Source organism: Denticeps clupeoides, chromosome 17, assembly GCF_900700375.1.
Source record: "Denticeps clupeoides chromosome 17, fDenClu1.1, whole genome shotgun sequence".
NCBI classification, from domain to species: domain Eukaryota; kingdom Metazoa; phylum Chordata; class Actinopteri; order Clupeiformes; family Denticipitidae; genus Denticeps; species Denticeps clupeoides.
Genome location: NC_041723.1, coordinates 2,533,895 through 2,553,775, shown reverse-complemented (window position 1 = coordinate 2,553,775; position 19,881 = coordinate 2,533,895). Strand labels below are relative to the sequence as shown.

Sequence of the window (19,881 nt, the reverse complement as noted above, 5' to 3'; positions counted from 1 at the left end):
ACTGCGAGTAACAGTCCCATTTTTGGATGCCGAGCCTGGTTAGGGTCACGCTTAGATGCTGGAAGGGGAGGAGTTCCTGCCAAAGGGGCGGGGCTCACTTGACATGCTCAGCATTTTGGGAGGAGCAGTAGTACTTTTTATGGGTGATGAAAGTTGAGATGCTGCTGAACTTGAGATGTTGCAGTGGTTCAGGGTGGCCGGAGCCTTGGGCGTGGCTGTAGGGGTGTGGCTGAGGGTGGGTTAATTGCCATCTCCCTTATTGCTTGAAGCACATGGGACACAGTCAGAGGGAGTTTGCTGGGTGTGACGGTGAGACGTTCCCTCCTGTCTCTGCGGAATTGGGCACCAGGTTTCGGAGGGGTGGCTGGAGTTCCATCTCTTGGGTTCAAGTTGGGTTTGGGGCTGACCACAGCTGGTGGTTCACCAGGTCACAGGTAAATGCACGACTGGGTGGGCAGTAGGGACAAACCACAGGAGGTGTACCAGGGGGAACACTGGCTGGCTTCGCCCTGATGCCAACTGCCTCTGAACCAGGCAGGGAAGGTTGGAGAGCCACTGCAATGGTACTCAAGGGTGCTTTACCTCCCTGGACTGTTGAAAGAGGTCCGTCAGTGTGCAGGTCCAGGTCTCGGTTCGTGGGGGAGGTGGAGGTGGGTCTCTTGAGCCAATGCAACAGTTCGAGGGTGTGGGGCTGAAGGTTGGTGGCAGGATAATAGTAGGTTTTGTGGGCCAGGTAGTTCTCAATGCTGTTGAAACTGATGGTGCAGGCTGTGCATTTATGAGGGTCTGTTAAAAGTAGGGCAGGCAGGCTGCTCCCCCTCACACATGGACACTTGCTCAGGTCTATGGGACCTTTACCTTTTGGACTATGAGGCGGTATCACCGAGATGCCCATTACTGACACAGCAGACAAGGATGGAGTTGACCATTCCTGTTTGATGGACAGGTTGAGCATCATTGGGGAGGCTCTGGCATTGGCCATGTGGATCTCATACATCTTCTTGCGCTTGTGGGTGCGAAAGGGTTGTGGCACAAAGGCGGCTTTACCAGCATGAGAGGAACAGCACATGTTCTTGTGCCCAGGGGTTTCATTCTTCATCTCTGCCTGCTGGTCTGAAGAAGACCCTCCCAGGGTGGTACCATCTGAGTTGCTAGGAGACACGGACGGCACTTGGCTGCCACCTGAGCCCACTGACGCACTTGTGGCGGTAACATCCTTCAACACTGCTGCAGGGATAATGTCGCACTCATAGCACGTAGTCCCCTTGTGAATGGGCGCAGAAGCGCCGGCTGGGTAGAAGCCCTGAGGGGCTGGACCTTGGCCCTGTTTCAGCCGACTGAAACAGACATTTTGACCAGTATCTCTGATGCCTGTGGCATTATGGCTGCCTCTGTACTGAACATGTACTGTGGTAGGAACATAACCCTTTGAGAAAGAGGAGATTCTGAATGCACGGGGCTGGAGCCAGGTGTGGGGCTGTTTGGTTCAGCCTTCACCACTCTTGTGGGGCTCTTGGGTGACGACACAGGCTTTGGGGGCATTTTGTCACCGTGGCAACCCACCTCCTCCCCATCTGGGTTCTCCTGGCCGGTCTGCTCATGCTCATCATTCTCTGAGTCAGAATGAGGCTCCTCTTTAATCTGCAGGCTAGGAGGAAGTGGGTCCAGGGGGAAGAGTCCCAGAGGGGTGGCTGAGCTGCTGTTGGCTTCCGGGCTGGTGGAGTCTGTTCTGGGGACGCAGACGGCCGGATCCCTCTCCTGGGGCTGGGGAAGGTGCATGGGAGGATGGGCTTGTTTGACGAGGTGTAGGGCTTCTCTCTGCTCGGATGCGCACCTCCAAGTGCGTTCGAACGTGCTGCTGTGAGAGGGCAGGCGTGTCGGCAGTCGTGCCACACACCTGGCACTTCAGGACTATCCCAGAATCCCCTGGGCTCAAACCTGACACAACAAGCAAGAAGCAAAAAGTCGGAAAAACATGACCACACATTGTAATATTTGACTAACGTAACCCTTTGAGGGGCAGACAGCTCACCTGTGGCTACGGGCTGGCTCACCATGTGGCTGGTAACAAGGTGGCTGTAGAGGATGTCACGGGTGGTGGAGATGAAGCCACACCCATGGCACACACCGTTCAGCGTGTCTGTGTGCACCTTCAGGTGGAGCTCACAGTTAGCCTTAGTGGTGAACGCCGACATACAGATCAGACAGACAAATGGGCGTTCGCCTGGGAAAAGCACACACACACACACATTAATAAAGTAAGTTCTAATTAAGACAAGTGACACCAGAAAAATTTTCAGCGATTCAGTCACAAACAGGATGAGCTCTGAAGATCTCTCATAATCTTAGTCACCATGTGTGTGCTTATCTGATCATTTCCATCAGTCAGATCAGACATTACAAGACACAAATACACATTCACACAGACAGAGTGAAAATTATACAGCAGAAAAAAAACAATATGACTGAAAGAACAAAAGAAAGAACGGATTATGCTGATTAAGACCAGCAATGCATTTTTGGCAGGGAGATCATTTTGTTGAAGGCACCAATTCTGCAGGCTTCAAACAGCCTAATTTGTGTAAAACTGGGGTTTCATTTGTAGGCAATCCCAAAATGCAACTGGTTTGTAATGAACAGCTTGGTTTCAATGTAAATTGTGCTGAATGAGTAAGTCTGTGTGTAAGTAAACAGACGTGGTTTGTGGTGAGCAGGCGGCATGAAGTGTCGGTAACATCTGCCTCACCGAGCGCCTCACCGCTGTGCGTACGCATGTGGATCTCCAGAGAGCTGGCGCTGGGGCAGCTCTTGTTGCACTGTGGGAAGGGGCAGATGCGCTCGTTGGGGTAGGCGTCTTCGGCTTGTCCTGCGGAGGGGAGATGGCTGCGGGCTGCTTCGGGTGGTGACATGGGCCTGCAGGTTCCACTCGCTCCGGTACCAGACGCCACAGTCCTTACAGGGGAATATGTCCTCTGCACCAGAGAAGCATTTACGATTCATTTAATTTACATTTAAGGCATTTGGCAGACGCCCTTATCTAGAGCGACTAACAACGTGCTTTCAAGTTACCATCGATGAAGTGATCAGTTCTGGTTGTAAACAGTGTGAGGGAGAACTGTGTGAGCAAAAAACTCTCTCTATACACACAAAAGCACTGTATTCAAACCACTCCAACTTGATGTTACCTGGCAGAGAGGCATGGCACAATAGAGGTTAAAAATGAACAGTTACAGAGAAAACAAAACTGAGAAGAAAGAGTAAAGGGAGAGAGAGAGAGAGAAAAGCCATGAGAAAAAATGAGAGGATAGAGCAGACCAAAAAAACGGAAAATTCGGTTTCGATGGAAAGGCAGCTGGGAAAGAAAGTGAAGTCCCTTCCCCACATGTGAACAGATCTTTATACCCCTGGCCTACAGGAAGCTGTCACAGACCAATCAGAACCTGTTGTTTCTGACGTCACGCCCCCGGTGCCTCCCATCTGGGGAAAGAGAGTGTGCGGTCCCGACGGCCGACACCTCAAACGTTTGGCTTTGGGGTGGACCGGCAAATGTTGCAATGCCGTCCGACAAAAGACATGTAAAACGGAGGTGTCGAATCTTTATGCACAACAAAGGCACAAGAATGTCACGGCTCCGCAACATCTCTTCTTACAGACGGCCGCTATGCAAAACAAAAGCATAGAAAGGCCATGGTCCTGTGACGTCCCATCTTACAGATGGCCGCTTGATCCCCTGGGGCACTCGAATATTCAGAGTCCATGGGGATCACAATTGGTTCATGGTTGTGTATCTGCTTGTTCATCCTTCCTGGTCAGTTGGGAATTCAAATGTAGCCGATAGTGGTGGTTCCATGTCCTTTACGATCTTCAGGCATCTGAGATCACCCATGTAGGGAAACCTGCCTTCTTGACAGAGATCAAACACAGCAGCATACATAGAATATTCAACTTGATCAAAGACTTTACACACTTGGTTGGGTTCTTTGTCTGGAGTCTGAAGACTTGGTGGGGTTCATTGTTTGGAGTCTGATGAAGTCAAAAGGTTGTAGTTTTGCATACAGATTGTACATGTAGAAAAACAGTGTTCATTGTACATTAAAACCAAACCAGAAAAACAAGTGAAAACAATGATCAGATATTGTAATGCAAAAACATGTAAATATAGTGGGGGGCTTAAAATGATATCAGGGAATTCATAACTCTACGAATTTGCATCAACTGACTGAGCCCAATCAACAACAGAGGCTGGAAAAATAAATACAAATAAAAAGTCCCGCGTGTTGCCATGTGATAAGAGAATTACACCTTTATCACTAAAAGTTATTATAAGTCGCATAAAGGCGTCTGATAAATGCTGTAAATGTATTTGAGATTATGGCACTGTTGAGGTGTTCAGAGAGAAAAACAGTTTCACACAAATATAAATTCTGATCTTAAACATGTTGATCATACTGAACATAAATTTAAACTGTAAACTATGAATTTTAACAGTGCAATTTCCAATCCTTGATCAGTTATTATCAAATTGTTCACAGTAGGACATGGTTTATGATGTTCAATGTAATACCGGTAATTTAAAATGTCTCAAATCTTGTTTATTACTGGTTACAGTTTGGTTTGTGAGTTCATCTATTGTGCCAGCCATATCTACATGCCACATTGTAAGTGATCAAGTAATTAGTCTATGTTTATTTTATACCTTGTCGGAGTGGATCTGAATTTAGAAATGCCTCGATGTCTACGGTCCCGGGCTTTTTAGGATATGTAGATCCTTTTTATTTAAATTAAAGCACAGAGATTCTCTTTCTCGCTATGCAGTAAAATTCAGATAAAAAAGACTTACGGTCGCAGATCCACATCCGAGCAAAGGTATCACGTCGGGGTCACCATTGGTAAAAAGTGTGAGGGAGAACCAAGCAAAAAACTCTCTCTCTATGCACACAAAAGCACTGTATTCAAACCACTACAACTTGATGTTACCTGGCAGAGAGAGGCATGGCACAATAGAGGTTAATTTATTAACACCAGTTTCTAATTTATTAACACCAGTAAATTATTATTGCATTTACATGTGAATATTGTATGTAAAAAGGTACCAATGTTACAGAGAAAAAAAATTAGAAGAAAGAGTAAACAGAGAGAGAGTGTCACGACTACGGACTTACGGGGGAAGGAAGCGCAGAGGTCTGACATGCTGGGAAAGAGGTTCATTGATAAACAATACATAACTACAAATAAACAATGGCGCGGTGGCCAAGAATGGGAAATAAAGATAAATCAACTAAAACAAACCCGCAGGCCCCAGCAGTACCATCAGTGGAGGTGGCGGGGTGGAGGGCGGCAACAACAGGGCTCCTGCCCTGCTGTATCCTCCCTTTGGAGGACCCGGTCCCTCGAGCTGGCTCCCCGGCGTGGTCAGGCGTGACAGCCCAAGTCCCTCGGGCTGGCTCCCCAGCGAGGTCAGGCGTGGCGCCCCCAGTCCCTCGAGCTGGCTCCCCGGCGTGGTCAGGCGTGACAGCCCAAGTCCCTCGGGCTGGCTCCCCAGCGAGGTCAGGCGTGGTGCCCCCAGTCCCTCGGCCTGGCTCCCCGGCGAGGTCAGGCGTGGCGGCCCCGGTCCCTCGGCCTGGCTCCCCGGCGAGGTTAAGCATGGCGGCCCCGGTCCCTCGGCCTGGCTCCCCGGCGTGGTCAGGCGTGACAGCCCCAGTCCCTCGGCCTGGCTCCCCGGCGTGGTCCCGCGTGGCGGCCCTGGTCCCTCGGCCTGGCTCCCCGGCGTGGTCCCGCTTGGCAGCCCCGGACCCTCAGTCTGGCTCCACAGCGTGGTCCCGCTTGGCAGCCCCAGACCCTCGTACCTGCACACAATAATCAGGGCCGATCCATCTGGGTATGTGTGGGCCCTGTCTCCACATGTTCCCTCTGACACGTCTTGTGTCACCCCCTGCACCGCACAGGGAGATTGTCCCGGAGCCTCCGGCGACTGTTCCAGGCACCCCAGGCTGATGCCTTCTTGGCACGTGCAGCCCCTCTCACTGCACGTCCCTGGTGCCGGGGGGGGGGGGGGGGGGGGGGGGGGGGGGCATTGCCAGACCATCCGGCTAGCCTCTTCTGCGTCCGTTGGGACAAGCAGGCCCAGCTGGGTCCTCATGCCTACCAGGGGGCTCTATGGCGCTCCACCCCTCTGGAGACGGACACAGGCCCATGCCTGGCCCGCCCTCCTCACCGGCTACCGGAGGTAGCTACTTAGGGGTACCTTGGGGCTTGTCCACCTCGTCTTGGACCAGTGCAGTCAGGTTAGGAACTCCCTCCCTGGGGTTCGGCTCCTCTGCTGGGTCGCCATCTGGTGGACACAAAGAGGGGAAGTGGGGGCGACATACGGACACAATTGCAACGCACACACACACAGACAGAGACAGACAGAAGAGAGGGTCGTCTGGCTCCCTCTCTGGGCTCTCCTGGACCTCCTCAGGGGGCACAGCCAGGATCTCGGGAGGCGCAACCTGCTCGTCGCCCGCCGGTGCTGGGTCTTCTTGACCCGGATCATGACTGGCGCTGGATGTGGTGGAGGGGCAGAGTTCGATCCCTGGCTCAGGCTCTGGCCGATCAAACTCCGCCCTCAGTCTTGGCAGGAAGTCCCAAAAACTCCTTCCGTCTGTCTCTCCCTGCTGCCAGAGGGCTGCGCCCCAGCCCCATGCTGACCCAGACAGACACGCGAGGATGGTGGTGATCTCATCAGTGTCTGCTGCCCCACTGAAGGATCCCGGGGCCATTGGGCTGTCCCACATGGGGCTGGGCAGGTCGCTGGAGATGGTGGTGGGTGTGTGGTGTGGAGGCAGGAGGATGTCTTCTCCAGCAGGCAGGGGCGCTGGTGCTGCGCTGCCATTTCACTGGGGAACGTCTGGGCAGAGGGAAGGTGGGTCGGCGACCGGAGCTGGGAAGGCGTACTCCCTGCAAGGCAGTCCCGGCAGCGCAGTTGCTGGCTGGCGACCTCCCGTCGCCCTCTTCCACCAGCTGTCCCCACACTGCTGGGAGGGACGTGGGTCTCCACGGACCTTGTGACGATCTGGGACGGGCACACTGTCTTCGTTACATTCGTCGTCGTCGTCATCTGTGTCTCCCTCGTCTTCCTCATACCCCCGGAAGTCACGTGGGACATCACGGATGTCGCGACGATCTCGGACACACGCAATGGGCGGAGCCATCCCGGCACCGACCGGCCAAAGAAAATCCACATCATCGCCGCTTTCGTCATCTGTGTCCGCCTTCATGCGCTGTCAGGATTGGCCACCGGTGATAAGCACAGCTGCAGTCAATCCTGACAGAGAGAGAGAGAGAGAGAGAGAGAGAGAGAGAGAGAGAGAGAAAAGCCATGAGAAAAAATGAGAGGATAGAGCAGACTCGAAAACCGGAAAATCCGGTTTCGATGGAAAGGCAGCTGGAACAGATCTTTATACCCCTGGCCTACAGGAAGCTGTCACAGACCAATCAGAACCTGCTGTTTCTGACGTCACGCCCGGTGCCTCCCATCTGGGGAAGACAAAGAGAGTGGGCAGTCCCGACGGCCGACACCTCACACGTTTGGCTCGGGGGAGGACCTGCAAATGTTGCAATGCCGTCCGACAAAAGACATGTAAAACGGAGGTGTCGAATCTTCATGCACAACAAAGGCACAGGAATGTCATGGCTCCGCGATATCTCTTCTTACAGACGACCTCTATGCAAAACAAAAGCATAGAAAGGCCGTGGTCCTGTGACGTCCCATCTTACAGGTTCATTAGGACCCCCAACTATGAATTCAATCTTTTTTTTCATAGTAGATTCTGTACAGAAGTCAGACAGTATGAAGTTTACAAGTTAATCTAAATATTCTCTAAAGAGGAAGGTCTTGAGCTGCCGTGTGAAGATGCTCAGTGACTGAGCTGTTCTGACCTCGAGGGGAAGTTCATTCCACCACCGAGGGGCCAAGACGGAGAAGAGTCTAGATGAGCGTCTTCCTTTTACCTTCAGAGATGGAGGGACCAGGCGAGCAGTACTGGAGGCTCGGAGTATACGAGGTGCAGTGTGAGGTGTAATAAGGGCTGTGAGGTAGGATGGTGCTACTCCATGTTTGGCTTTGTAAGTCAGCATCAGTGTTTTGAATCTGATGCGTGCAGCTACTGGGAGCCAGTGGAGGGAACGTAGCAGAGGGGAGGAGTGGGAGAATTTGGGTGGGTTGAAGATCAGTCGTGCTACTGCATTTTGTATGAGTTGTAGAGGTAGAAGCAGAGAGGAAGCAAGTGCAAAATCCTGCTACTGAGGATAAATCAGCGCCGATAATAAACACTTCAAATACATTTTGCTGATATAGGAGGGGAGTAATGGTCATTTGTCTTCCCACACTTCCTAAACGATCTATTCATGGAACTTAATGAATATTGAATATTCTGCTATTTTTGGTACTACAGCCCTATGATATACAAATGATATACATGCTTATTATTAGCCCCCAGGTGGCGTTTTAAATTCATGCAGTAGACATGCTGCTGTTCATAAGTGCATTAGGCCCACTGTTCCTCCTCCTTCACTATCTCTTAGTTTTACAGGAACCCTGCTGGAGCACTTAGTTGTGTCCACTGTCTTCACTCTTTTCTCCTACATGAATAGAAAGCCATTGATTAAAACCTTTTAGAATTAGCAAAGTCAATTAAAAGCAACATAAAAACACACACATGTTTATATGATAGTGTAACAAGCATTCAGAGCTGAGCCATCATCACTAAGGCAACAGGTTGATTTGCTGGAGTGTGTGTGTGTTTGTGTATGTATGTATGCACGAGTTATCACAGTGATCTGGTGTCAGGGCGCGTCTTGAACGGAGGGCTGCAGTTGATAATGACTCCGCTGTTCCGTAATTAGGCTGCCGCTCATGACTCGGCTAATGCGGCAGGAACTGGGAATATGGACGCCCGTGTTCGCCTTCAAGGCTGAACAGCGGTGATTAATCATAACACTCAGCACTGCCATGTCGTGCCCGATCCGGCACCGACACCAACTAGATGATAGAGCGGCCCAAGCGAAGCTCACTGCTGCTTCCTCCTGACTGACTCTGCTGCCACCTTATGGTCAAACTGGTGAAACTGGTCCCGTAAACCGTGTTAAGTACAAAAGTGTTTTTTTTTTGTCGTTATGATACACTTCATAGCACACAGTTCACACAACAGCAACCTTCCGCTTCCTTACCCGCTAGTCCACCCTCTTCTCAAGGAATGTGTGGATTTCTTGAAAAGAAACAGTATTTGATAGCCATTCCAAGGTTGTCTGGGCTACTACAGAGGGCATGACTGCCTAAAAAAGTTTGCAACTTGGTGCAAAGCAGCCAGACTATTTAAGATCTATACAGTTGCTCAAACAAGTTGCAACATCATTACAGATACTCAAAAAGTTGGTGGCAAAACCTTTCTTGGCAAAATATCTGCCGTGGGGGGAGTTCAGTGATGCTATGGGGAAAGACTATCGATAGTCTCAGGAGAGGAAGGAGGTTCCAACTATAGGGGGATCACACTCCTCAGCCTCCTTGGAAAGGTCTACTCCCAGGGTCCGGTCAATAGTTGAATCTCAGATTGAGGAGAAGCAATGTGGTGTTGTATTTGTATGTGGATTTGGAGGATTTGCATGTGTTTTGTGGATATGGAGAAGGCTTATGACCGTGTCCCCAGGGAGTATGGGGTGGATGGCCTTTTGCTAAGGGCCAATCAGTCCCTGTACCAGATGAGCGTGAGTTTGGTCCGCATAGCCGGCAGTAAGTCAGACCTGTTCCGGTGAGGGTTGGACTCCGCCAGCGCTGCCCTTCGTCACCGGTTCTGTTCATAACCTTTATGGACAGAATTTCTAGGCACACCTCCATGGTGTGGAGGGTGTCGAGTTTGGTGGCAGGAGAATCTCATCTGTGCTTTTTGCCGATTATGTGGTCCTCTTAGCTTCATCAGGCTCTGACCATCAGGTCTTGCTGGGTAGGTTCACCGAGTGTGAGTGTGAAGCGGCTGGGTTGAGGATCAGCACCTCCAAATCTGAGACCATGGTTCTTGACCGGAAAAGGATGGCTTGCCAACTCCGAACCAGGAGAGAGGTCCGAGTGAAGGGAAGAAGGGAGCAGGAGATTGACAGGCGGATTGGGGCAGCGTCTGCAGTGATGGATGAAGAGGGAGCTGAGCCAGAAAGCAAGGATCTCGATTTACCGGTTGATCTACGTCCCAATCCTCACCTATGGTCATAAGCTTTGGGTAATGACCGAAAGAATGAGATTGCGGATGACAGCAGCTGAAATGGGTTTCCTCCATGGTGTGCCTCCTGGACACCTCCTTGGGCTGGAGTCGACCCAGGACACGCTGGAGAAATTATATCTCAAATCTGGTCTGGGAACGCCTGCTGGAGGAGCTGATGCAGGTGGCTGGAGAGTGAGCGCTGTCTGGGATTCCCTACTTTGGAGGAAAACGACCAATGACATTCATGTTTTGAGGCTGATGTTTGGCAACTTGTTGGTGTTTGTCTGTCTGTGTGTTTCTCTAGGTGCATTTGGGGGCGGTGGAATCTGCTTTTTGGCTGTGACCGGAGACTGTGTCTTTAAAGAAAGTGGATGCGAAGTGGGGGGATCGCAAACCAGAAGAGCACTTTTAGTCTCGCTGCTGCCACCTGCCACATTCACGCTGTCGGCTCGAGCCCGGCACTTTCAGTTCCCAGCATTACCGCTTCCTTTGGGCGTGAACATCAGCTAACGTTGAGAGGCGTTTCAGTATCAAATGCTGAAACTGAGACATTTTACTCTCATTTGGAATTGGATGGCACATGTACAAGATGAGGTGACTCCAGACGCTTACATGGCCTTTTTTTTCCTCACTTCAACATCTGACACATTTCCTGTGTTCTACTATGTGTAAAATACGACAATGCTCACATTGCCACTTCCTCTGTTTCATTCAGGATAATAAACATTATTTTGAATAATCTTCTGGAAAATTATGAGTTCTTGTAGATCTTTATAAAAGACTACGTTTTTGTTATTAAACCATTTGATAAATTCCCTGTAGTGAGGACACTAAAGGAGTTGCTGCATGGTGAGGAGATTCGGTGGCCCAGGACTCTTCCCAGTGAGGTACAGGAACCGGTCCTCTCCCAGTATCGTAATCCAGGTGTCCTGATGCTTTTCCAGCTTCTTCATATATGATAAGTGAGACTGGTGAGTGAACATTAGCGAGACGTCCAAGACGGCATAACTTTGCAGCTTTAATACACTAATAAAATATGGGTTAGAGACATTAATATCATGATAACAATACCACATCTGTCCCAAGATTAATTTCAAAGGCCAGATTGGGTCACAACCTTTGTACAGCACGACAGACATGGGCCATGCGTCAATTCCAAGGAAGGTTCTCATATCAGTACTCATGGTGCACATGTAAAGAAGTGCATAGAGTTCAACTGGAACAGTTTTGCCTTTATCATACCACAAAAGTTTAAATAAAGTCTGGGGCTCCAACTCTTCTGTCCTTTATTTGAATGTCTACAAAATGTGGGTGTCCACTATACCTCTTTGCAAAAAGTAATGTATCCCTATTTCGGCATCATGCTACAGATCAGGATGTTGGTCCACCAAATACATAAAGTAATCACTGTGTTTGTAAAACTTTGCTTGATGCGCGGCAAATTTGTGTGACCATCTTATACGTTCACGTAGCTCCTCCAGTAGCTTGAAAGACTTTTTGTTTTATATATATTCTATAAATGTTATTTCAAATTTCATTTTATATTCTTTAGAAAATCCTTTTTTTTTTTTTTTTAAATAGATGAGTGTGAGACTGTAAATGTGTACGGTGACGTCCACGTCGGCTCCACCACCCACGACACGCCCCCCTTCCTCTGAGTATTAGGGTTTATGTCTGTGTGTATGGTGTCGTGTGGGCCACAACTCCCCTTAAGTCCTCATCTCTTTTTTAAAAGGTGAAATCTGTCTGGGATGGGCGTTTAAACTTCGCCTCAGAAGAGACTTTTTTTTATTATGTGCATTGCTTATAATTAGTTATCTTATTCTTTATTTATTTCTTTGTTATTTACTATTGTTTAGTCCAAAGGTCTGTGCATTTTTGAACCTGCCACCAAAGGCACAGATTATGAATATGGGGGATTTATCATGTTTAATAATATTTAATTACATTGTGTATTTCATTTTATGTATTATCATTATTTGTGTTTTTTTTTTTTTTTTTAGATTTTGTTGTTTCTGACTGTGATTTAGGTCCCTGTCCCAATTCAAAGCTTGAATGAATATGGTGGACTTCCCTTCTGGCCACTTGCCGCATGGTCCAGGTTCACGTTTGCTTTATTTTTCATCACCTTCTGTTTGCTTTCATCCTGATCTTTTGGAATCAAAAAAGATTCACTTCTTCAGGTATCCAGTAGTCACATCCTTGATTAGGGGAAGTGAGTAACATGACAAGTGTTTTGGAGATGATAAAGGGCTCAGAAGGTTAAGTAAAGTATGAACAGTGTTTTTTTGTTTTTTTTTACAGTGAGTTGGTTTCAGTATTCCACGCTGAATAATATCACAATGGAATTGATATTTTCACTTTTCTACTTTTGTCCCACGCTCCATCTGTAAATAAATGTGCCTGTAGAAATACTGCCCTAGTTAAGCACCAAACCCACCCCCCAGCAGCTCAGTACCCAAGACAAACACCCACCGTTGTAGAATGGTTTGGGGTGCTTTGTGCTTGTGTCACTTGCCGAGGACGAAGGCCGGAGTGGGCCGTGAGACCGGATCATCCAACGATGTTTGTCCACTAGACCCGTTTTCACCGCACAAAACAAGGTCTCTTTAAATTTTCTATCGTCGCTGGACATCACAATGGAGAAATAGGCAGCTATCTGAAGCAACTGTTCCTTAGTACAGCATGACAATAAATTCTCCAAAGGACTCTGAAGAAACTCCTCCAGCACAGACTGTACCTTCCATACTGGAGTACAGCACTCAACTCACTCACCTAATTTACAAATACAAAAGCACAAGTTTCACTCTACCACACACCCCCAAATGTCGGAACAGCTCTCACCCAAATCTTCCAGTCCCCTACTTACCTAACCAATCCTCTAACTCTCCTGGTCTTTGAAGCTTACTAATTGCAGGTGACTTTAAATGTACAACGTCAGCCCTGCGTACTTCAGACTGAAGTAGCAGCCTGACCATGTACCTACCCCCGGAGTTATTTCAAAAATAAATAAAAAAGAAAATAACAAACAGTGTCACAAAGGAAGGTCTACAAGCAGAACCAGCTGCAGCACTCTACTGACTGGAGTCCGGGCTACCACTGCACATTCTCAAACTAACACACGGGCACAAAAATGGACCGTCAGCCAAAACAAAATTGCGACGATCCCGGACGAGCCCCCACTTGTCACGTCCCCATGTAGGGGTTGGAAAACATGACAACAAACAACGGGAATGTGTGCAGTGGGAATACACAGATATCAGGCCCAAGTGAAATATTGTGCTTATATTTATAGTAAGCGGTGAAAAACCAACCAAACCTAAAGTGCTATATACAACAACTACAAAACAATCCACTGGAGGACAACACACCATGAAAGGAGAGACTATACAGTTACACAACAAAGCCACAACTAACCACACTAATCACTCTAACACACAACTAAGGCTTCTCTGCAACTCTACAATACTCTACAATACTCAAAAACTCCTTTTGCTTCCTCCTCCTCCAGCTCCACAACAATGAGCTTCGAATGGTGGTTTGAATGGTCCTTAAGCGTTCCTGGGGCCTGTGTGTTGATGGGCTGGCAGCTGACAAGGGAATTGGTGGGTGGAACCATAATCCCAATCTCCACCCAGCAGACAGCCTTAAAGGGAACACGCACAAACACAAAGCACCCCAAACATTTCTATGGCCCAAAGGACGTAACATTTGTATGCAATCTTCCTACCAACAAAGTGGCTGTCTCTTGGTTTTAGACGATCGGGGTGTGTGTATGAAGACGTGAACGCAACAAAGCCACTCACACTCCCACATAACTTCTGCTTTTAAGTTGTACACCTTTGTGAGGGTTTCAACTTTATCATCAAAGAGTCTTCTTAAAATTCTGTTCCTTTGACAAAGGGTGTACATTTACAACCATGCCCACGATGCAGACACTCTTTGAAATCAAAGCATCCTTACAACCATCTTTTTCATAATAGCCATCAAGATGGTATTTCCCATTCAAGGTCTCACCCTCTGTCAGAGTTTGCTGTATGTGAACATCTCTGGATGTCTTCGTAAGCGTTGTTATGTGTGGGTGCGAGAGTGTCTCGTGCAGGAAAATGTGTCTTGTACACGGTCATGCAGCATGAGGCCTACTGCCTCGCTACAACCTGTCCTCGACAAATGTCCACAGAGTCTGAAACATGTTCGGGATCTGCCACGGATCTAGCACCCCCGCATTGCAATATTGTTAAATTCATCAATATCCCCCAGGATACTATTTTGGCCGTTCGTCTATGTGTTCAACAAACTGTGTAGACTGTGAATTTGGATATTACATCCTGATCAATGCATTGACCCTTAGGAATCCCCATCCTGCTCAGAACCCCCAAGTTTTCAATTTTGTGAACAATTCCACAGCATTAACCAGTTTCTCTTGCGAAGTATACACTTTGACAAGATAATCTAATTGTAAAACGTACCTTCAGTTTTTTTCACCACACGCTTTGGAGATGTCTTGACTCGCTCCAAATGCTTCCTTTTGCGAGTGGCTTATTGTCCAATGAAAGATGATGCAGTTTCCGATGTCTGTATCCGTTGGACCAAAGACACGGGTTCGGGCTTGAATGTAGCGGACATAAATCTTTGCAAATAGGCTGTACAAAAAGAGCATAATCAAACCTTTTCTGACACAAGCACAAAGCTACAGATATATGGAAGAAATTAATGTGTACCCAAAGCAGCGGGTGTGTACACAGTGTCTGAAACAGAATCTGTTGGTGTCTGCAGTTTCACAAAAACAATGAGATATCAGTAAAAAGTAAATAAAAACTGCACAACCTTTGCTAGAGTGAGAAGTATTTGCATCAATTTTTACACATCCAGCATGTTAGTCGAGTGTTAATTTTACCATACACTATGGGGTATAAAATGTTTCCTGTGTTATACTGTGTGTAAAATGCCGCTTCCTTTGTTTCATTCAGGATAATAAACAATTGGATTAATGTTCTGGAAAAAAATTAGCTCTTGAATATCTTAATAAAAGACTATGGTTTCGTTATTATAAAGTTTGATAAACTCCCTGTAGTGAGGGCACTAAAGGAGTTTCTGCATGGTGAGGAGCTTCGGTGGCCCAGGACTCTTCCCAGTGAGGTACAGGAACCGGTCCTCTCCCAGTATCGTAGTCCAGGTGTCCAGGTGCTTTTCCAGCTTCTTCATATATGATAAATGAGACTGGTGAGTGAACATTAGCGAGACGTCCAAGACGACATAATTTTGCAGCTCGAATACACTAATAAAATATGGGTTTTTAGTCTAAAGATAACAAAACCACATCTCTCCCAGAATTATTTTCAAAGGCCAGATCGGGTCACAACCATTGTACAACATGATAGGCAGAGGCCACGCACTAATTCCGGAGGAAATACTAGTGTAAGTACTTATGGTGCACATGTGCAAAAGTGCATAAAGTTCAAGTGGAACAGTTTTGCCTTTATCATACCACAAAAGTTGAAGTAAAGTCTGGGGCTCCAACTCTTCTCTTCTTTATTTGAATGTCTTCAAAATGTGGGTGTCCACCATACCTCTCTACATAAAGTAATATAGCACTATGTTGACATCATCAAGCAGATCAGGATGTTGGTCCACCAAATATATGAGATAATCATCATGTTTGTATAACTTTGCTTTATCCACGGCATCCTGTGGTGACCAATGTAAACATCCACGTAACTCCTCCAGTAGCTTGAAAGACTTCTTGTTTTGTAAATGTTCTATAAATGTTCTTTCTAATTCCATTTTCTATTCTTAGAAAATCCTTTTTTTTTAAATAGATGAGTGTGAGACTGTAAATGTGTACGGTGACGTCCACGTCGGCTCCACCACCCACGACACGCCCCCCTTCCTCTGAGTATTAGGGTTTATGTCTGTGTGTGTGGTGTCGTGTGGGGCCACAACTCCCCGCTAAGTCCTCATCTCGTACTGTGCGCTTGGTGTTGCCTTTCCATCACTTCCGGGTTGTCGGCCCCTAATCACATTCCCTCCCTAGGATCCTGCGCCACAGATAGGGATCCTCACCGTGTACCGAGCGTCAGGTGCGGCCTGGTATGTTTAAGCGTTACCCCCATTTAAGCTCGCATTACCTGCAGTGTCCCCTGTGTCTGGCGTCCCTCCCAACAGCCTGGTTGGTGCTTAATGTGTGTATGTATGTTTGAGCTGGTACTCTTCATTCAACACGGCGGCGTGGTGGATTGTTTGTGCCTTTTCTGTAACCCAAAAATAAACTTTGTTCATTTTTGTCCATCGTCTCCCTTTGCACGTCAGGTGTGACAGCTACTTTTTAAAGTTCTTATTTTTTATTTAATTCTTTGTTAGGTACTATTTTTTGATCTAAATGTCTGTCTGCATTTTAGAACCTGCCACAAAATGAACAGATTATGAATATGATAATATTTAATTACATTGTGTATTTTATATGTATTGAAGGGTTATCTGTAATAACTGTAATAACCCTAAGGGTTATCTGTTTTTGTATTTTGTTGTTTCTGACTGTGATTTCGGTCCCTGTCCCATCAAAGCCTGAATGAATATGGTGGTCTTTTCTTCTGGCCACTTGCCGCATGGTCCAGGTTCACGTTTGCTTTATTCTTTATCACCTTCTGTTTACTTTCATCCTGGTCTTCTGGAATAAAAAAAGATTCACTTCTGAAAAGTATCTTCAGGTATCCAGTAGTCACGTCCTCGATTAGAGAAAATTGTTTTGGAGATGATAAAGGGCTCAGAAGTAAAGTATGAACAGTGAGGGATATTAAATATTGATTCTATTGATAAGTTGGTATCAGTATTGGATCAATGATAACACAAAGGTATCAATATTTTCATTCTTCTACTTTAGATTGAAGCTTCATCTGAAAATAAATGTGCCTGTAGAAATGCTAGTTGAGCACCAAACCCGCCCCCCAGCAGCTCAGTACACAAGACAAACACCCACCGTCCAACCCCACCTAGAAAATCTCATGCACCCTCGCATTGAAAGTCTTGTAATATGTTGTTAAATTCATCAATATCCCCCAGGATACTATTTTGTGCGTTCGTCTCTGTGTTCAACAAACTGTGTAGACTGTGAAGGTGAAGTTGGATATTACATCCTGATCAATGCGTTGACCCTTAGGAATCCCCACTCTGCTCAAAACCCCCATTTTTCTGGATACTTTCAATACAATAAAATGCTGAAAGTGAGACGTTTCCCTGTCATCTGGAATTTGATGGTACATATACTTACGACTACGTGACTCCAGATGCTTACAGAGACTGTTTGCTGCTATCGCTGTGTTCTACTGTGTGTAAAAAACAACAATGATCACATTGCCGGTTCTTCTGTTTCATTCAGGATATAATAAACAGCTGGGATAATGTCCTGGAAAAGGATGAGTTCTTCTAGATCTCACAAGATAATAAACAGTTGGAATAATGTTCTAGAAAAGGATGAGTTCTTCTAGATTTCTGTAAAAGACTATGGTTTCGTTATTAAACAGTTTGACAAATTCCCTGTAGTGAGGACACTAAAGGAGTTTCTGCATGGTGAGGAGATTCGGTGGCCCAGGACTCTTCCCAGTGAGGTACAGGAACCGGTTCTCTCCCAGTATCGTAATCCAGGTGTCCTGATGCTTTTCCAGCTCCTTCATAAATGATAAGTGAGACTGGGGAGTGAACATTAGCGAGAGGTCTAAGATGGCATGACTTGCAGGCTGAAATAGACCAATAAAATAACGGTACTTGTTTTTATAACAGAACCACATCACTCCCAGAATTATTTTCAAAGGCCAGATCGGGTTACAATCTTGGAACACATTAACAGGCACGGACCACGCGTAAGGTCCACATAAGACTTAAGTCCAATTTCTTCTGGTGTACATGTAAAAAAGTGCATAAAGTTCAATTGGAACAGTTTTGCATTTACCATAATCATACCACAAAAGTTGAAGTAAAGTCTGGGGCTCCAACTCTTCTCTTCTTTATTTGAATATCTACAAAATAGGGGTGTCCACTGTATCTCTCTCAATAAAGTAATGTAACCCTATCTCGACATGTTCAAGCAGATCAGGATGTTGGTCCACCAAATACATGAAGTAATCATCGTGTTGGTGTTACTTTGCTGTACGAGAGGCAACATATGGTGACCAACGTAAACGTCCACGTAACTCCTCCAGTAGCTTGAAAGACTTCTTGTTTTGTAAATATTCAATAAATGTTCTCTCTAATTCCATTATCTATTCTTTAGAAAATCCTTTTTTTTTTAAATAGATGAGTGTGAGACTGTAAATGTGACAGATACAGCTGTGTGTCGTCAGCGTAGCAATGAAAGCTGATACCGTGTTTGCGGATGATGTCACCTAAAGGTAACATGTATAGGGAAAAAAGTAATGGACCTAGAACAGAACCTTGTGGAACATCAAACTCTACTTTACTATGTGAAGACGAAACACCATTGATGTCCACAAACTGATATTGGTTGGTCAAATATGATCTGAACCATTCAAGGGCTGTTCCCTTAATCCCAATAACATTCTCTAACCTGGCAAGGAGAATAGCGTGATCAATAGTGTCAAACGCTGCACTCAGATCAAGCAGGACAAGCAGCGAGAAGCTTCCCTGATCAGAGGCCAACAGCAGGTCATTAAACACTTTAACCAGCACTGTCTAAGTGCTATGATGAGATCTAAATCCCGATTGTTATACTTCATGGATATTGTTACTGCCTCGTTATGCGCTTAGATGCTGGGCTACGACTTTTTCTAAGATTTTTTATATAAGTGGAAGGTTGGATATCGGCCTTTTTTATCAGGGGTCTAATGACTGCTACCTTGAACGAACTTGGTACGTGGCCGGTACTAAGTGACGAGTTAACAATTTTGAGGATAGAATTTATAATATCGGGTGCTATTTGCTTAAGGAACCTTGTTGGAATCGGATCCAAAGCGCAAGTACATTGATTTGACGACGAGATTCATTTAATTAATTCATGCTCTTTGATAAGGTTGAAGCGTTCTAATCTTGGTGGTCAGCTATTTGAATATTATTTTCCATTGAAATATCGGCGGAGCTATTTGTTGTGCTTTTAATGTTATCTCTATTCGCGACTATTTTAGTATTAAAGAAATTCATAAAATCATTGCTACTATGGTATCCGTTTCTGTCTTATTCCTGGTTTTAGTTTGGCTATTGTTTTAAACAGGAATCCGGGATTATTTTTGTTCTTGTCTATTAACGAGGAGAGATACGTTGATCGAGCCGTGCTAAGAGCCTTCTTATAGTTAAGTAGGCTCTCCTTCCAAGCTATTTGGAATATGTTTAATTTACTTTGACGCCATTTGCGTTCTAATTTCCGGGCGGTCTTCTTAAGCGAGCGCGTGTGATCATTATACCAAGGAATTAAGTTTTTATCTCTTACTATCTTCCTTTTGAGGGGAGCAACTTTATCTAACGTACTACGCAGTGTTAATTCTAGACATTTGGTCGCTTGGTCGAGTTCAGCGGGGTCTGACGGTGAGTTTATCAGCGTTGATAAATCTGGTAAGGTATCAATAAACCTCTGTGCCGTACTTGATGTAATTGTCCGTTTGTCTCTATAACGAGGGGGATTGAGTTTATTGTGTCTGAGACA

At 46.3% G+C, this 19,881-nt stretch overlaps 1 protein-coding gene and 1 pseudogene across 1 annotated transcript in view; one reads left to right on the top strand and one right to left on the bottom strand.

Moving 5' to 3' along the window:
* Positions 1–19,881, top strand: part of LOC114766810 (protein brambleberry-like) — a 480,412-nt gene that overhangs the window by 118,889 nt on the left and 341,642 nt on the right. The window lies entirely within an intron of this gene.
* Positions 189–4,856, bottom strand: LOC114767183 (zinc finger protein ZFPM1-like; annotated as a pseudogene).